The sequence below is a fragment of the Galeopterus variegatus genome, unplaced genomic scaffold (genome assembly GCF_000696425.1).
Source record: "Galeopterus variegatus unplaced genomic scaffold, G_variegatus-3.0.2 Scaffold5907, whole genome shotgun sequence".
NCBI classification, from domain to species: domain Eukaryota; kingdom Metazoa; phylum Chordata; class Mammalia; order Dermoptera; family Cynocephalidae; genus Galeopterus; species Galeopterus variegatus.
Genome location: NW_007732018.1, coordinates 7,881 through 11,956, shown reverse-complemented (window position 1 = coordinate 11,956; position 4,076 = coordinate 7,881).

The window sequence follows — 4,076 nt, the reverse complement described above, 5'->3', positions numbered from 1 at the left end:
AAAAGCATTCAGTCTTTCACCAATAAGTGTGATGCTAGCTGTAATTTTTTTGTAGGTGCCCTTTGTTAGGTTCCTTGTTTTCTGAGAGATTTTTGTTTTGTTTTAGTTCGAAATGGATGTGTAATTTTCTGTGTCTATTGAAATGATCACATGGTTTTTCCTTCTTAGTTTGTTAATATGGCAGCTTATGTTGATGAATTTTCAAATGATAAAACAACCTGCATTGCTGGGATAAATCCCACATGGTCATGATGTATTATCTTTCTTTTTTACATTCTTGGATTTGATGTGCTAAAATTTTGCTTAGGATTTTTGCTCCTATGTTCATGATGGATTTTGATCTGTAGCATTTTTTTTTCTTTCTTCTTTTAATGCTTTTGTCTATTTTGCTGTCAGGATCATTCTGATTTCCCCAAATGAATTGTGAAATATGTTTTCCTTTTCAGTTTTCTAAAATTTATTCTACAAGCAAATAAATTGGGTGTGGGGGGAGACAACAGTCACAATAATTCCTTGAGCTTGTTAAGATAAATAAGCAGATATGATATTGATGGGGGTGGGAGCATGGAGAGGGAAGGGGAAGGGAGGAATTGGTAAAGGGCCATGAAAATCAACTACATTGTATATTGATAAATTAAAAAATAAATAAAAATAAAAGAGAAAAACAAAACAAAACAAACAACCAGTTTGGTTAAAATTCATACTATTTCTTCCTTAATTATTTGGCAGAATTCACCAGTGAAACCATCTGGGCATGGACCTTTTCTTGTAAGGAGGTTTTTAACTACTAACTTAATTTCTATTAGATATAGGCCTATTCAGGTTATATATTTCTTCTTGAGTGATGTTTGGTAGCTTGTGTGTTTTAAGGAATTTGTCCATGTCATATTAATTTCCAAATTTACTGGCAAAATTTGTTGATGATATTCTATTATTATTATTTTAATATCTGTTGAATTTATAGTGATATCAAGTATTGCATCATCTCTCTTTTCTTCTTGATCAGTCTGGGTAGATGACTTAAGAAATTTATTTATCTTCTCAAAGAATCAGCTTTTGGTTTTATCTATTTTCTCTGTTGTTTTATATTTCATTGGTTTTTACTCTCAACTTTATTATTTCCTTGTTTGGTTTACTTTGAGTTTAGTTTGCTGCCTTTTTTTTTTTTTTTTAAGGTAGTAGCTTAGGTTATTGATTTGACACCTTTCTTGTAATATAGGCATTCTCTTTACTGCTTTGTGGTATCCCATAGCTTATTTTAAATGCATTTTCATTTAGTTCAAATTACTTTCTAATTTCTCTTTTGCTTTCTTCTTTGACCTATGGGTTATTTAGAAGTATGTTACTTAGTTTCCAAATACTTGGGGATTTTTCTGATATCTTTCTTTTATTGGTTTTTAATTTGATTCCACTGTAGTCAGATAATATACTTTTGATGAATTTAAGTCTTTACATTTATTTATATTGGATTTATAGTCAAAAATATGGTCTATCCTTGTATTTAGTGTCCACTTTATAAGAATGTATGTTCTGCTATTTGTGAGTGAAGTGTTCTGTAAATGCCAATTAGATCAAATTGCATGATTGTGTTGTCCAAGTTTTCCAAAGCCTTTCTCGTTCTTCTTCTTGTATCAATAATGGGGAGAGTGGTATTGAAATCTCTAACGATAATTGTGGATTTATGAGGGGTCTTCAAAAAGTTCATGGAAAGAATTGTATTGTCTTTTAATTCTATTTTTCTATGAATTTTTTGAAATATATGTCAATTTCTCCTGCAGTTTCATCAGTTTTCACTCTATATATTTTGATGTTCTGTTATTAGGTCCATGAACATTTAGAATTTTTATATCCTCTTGATGAATTGATCCCTTTATCATTGTGATATGATCTATAGCCTTGTAATATCCTTTTCTCTGAAATCAGCTTTGCCTAATATTAATATAACTACTTCAGCTTTCTTCTGATTAGCGTTAGAGTCTATCATTTCTCATTATTTTGCTTTTATACAATCTGTGCTTTAATATTTAAAGTTTTTTTGTAGACAGTATATAGTTAAATCTTTTTTTCTGTTTTTATCTAATCTGACATTCTTAACTTGAAATTGCAATGTTTAGACCATTTATATTTAATGTGTTATGGTATGGTTAAGTTTATCATCTTGTTATTTGTTCTCTATTGTCTCATCTTTTTTTGTTTCATTGTCCTCCTTTTCTATCTTCTTTTGGATTGTTTTTATGATTCCATTAAACCTCCTTTGTTGGCTAATTGGCTATATCTCTTTTGTTATTTTAATGGTTGCTTTAGGATTTACAGTATAAATATTTAACACATAACAGTGTACCTTGAAGTGATATTATGCTACTTGGTGTACATTATAGGAACCTTATAGTACTATAATTTTGTTTCTCTCTTCTAAGCCACTATGCAGTTTTTACCATATTACTCATTCATATGCTAAAATTTTCATAATAAATTTTTATTATTTTTTCTTAAATATTCAATTATCTTGTAAAAGTATTTAATACGATAAATTTTTTATATATTTACCCATGTAGATCCTGGTTTTGGTGCTCTTCATTTCTTTGTGTACCATCCGTATTTTCAACTGGTGCCATTTCTTCTGCCTGAAGAATGTTTTTTTACCATTTTTTATGTTTTCTGTCAGTTAGTGATGTATTTTTTACTGATTTTGCTTTTGCAAGATATTATTGATGGATACAGAATTCTAGATTGACAGATTTTTCTCCTTGTAACTTATAGATGTTGTTACTTTGTCTTCTCATTTACAGTTTCAAATGAGAAATTTGCCATAATTTTATCTTTGTTTCCCTGGATATACATGCTTTTTTTTGTTTTTTTCCTGGCTTCTTCTAAGATTTTCTCTTTATTAAGCTTCTTGAATATGTGGTTTTATAGTTTTATCACATTTAAAAAGTTTTTGGCTATTTTGTTATTTTTTTCTCCCCCCACCCCCATTTTTATTCTCCTTCAGTGACTCCAATTACATGCATATTCAGCCCTTTGAAATTGTTAGTTATCTCAGTGATGTTCTTTTCATTATTTAGGTTTTCTCTTTGTGTTTCATTTTGGGTAGTTTCTTTTTTTTTTAAAATTAAGTATATTCATGAGATACAAAGCTAAACCTCTCCTGCCCATGATGTGAGGGCCAGATTTGTACTGGGGGCATACCCATTACCAGAAATTACTATTATACCCCTTGTCCCCACCCAGTTATCCCCTCCTCTCACTCCCCCTCCCCCTCTCCCCATCACCCTCTCCTCCCCTCACTCCACTTTGTAGCCCTAGGAATGTTCCCTCCCTCTGTAAGACCATGGCACTTCTGTGGTCTTTCTTTCCTTCCTTCCTTTCTCTCTTAGCTTCCACATATGAGTGAGTGCATGTGGTATTTATCCCTCTGTGCTTTGCTTATTTCACTCAGCGTAAGTTTCTCTAGATTCATCCATGTAGTTGCAAATGGGAGTATTTCATTCTTTTTTATGGCAGAGTAGTATTGCATGGTGTATATATACCACAGTTTCCTTATCCAGTCATCCATCAATGGGCATTTAGGTTGGTTCCATATCTTGGCTATTGTAAACAGAGCTGCAATGAACATGGGAGTGCAGGTATCTCTTTGACATGATGATTTCCATTCCTCTTAATATATACTGAGAAGAGGGATTGCTGGATCACATGCAAGATCTATCTGTAGTTGTTTGAGAAACCTCCCTATTGTTTTCCATAGTGGTTGTACTAACTTACAGTCCCACCAACAGTGCAGTAGTGTTCCCTTCTTTCCACACCCTTGCCAGCATTTATAATTCACTATCTTTTTGATTATAGCCAGTCTAACTGGAGTGAGGTGAGCTCAAAGTGGTTTTAATTTGCATTTCCTTGATCACTAGTGATGTCGAGCATTTTTTCATGTATCTGTGGGCCATTTGTATGTCTTCCTTTGAAAAATGTCTATTCAGCCTCTTTGTCCATTTTTTAATTGGATCACTAATTTTTTTACTGTATAATTGCTCGAGTTCTATGTATATTTTGGATATTAATCCCTTGTTGGATGCATAGTT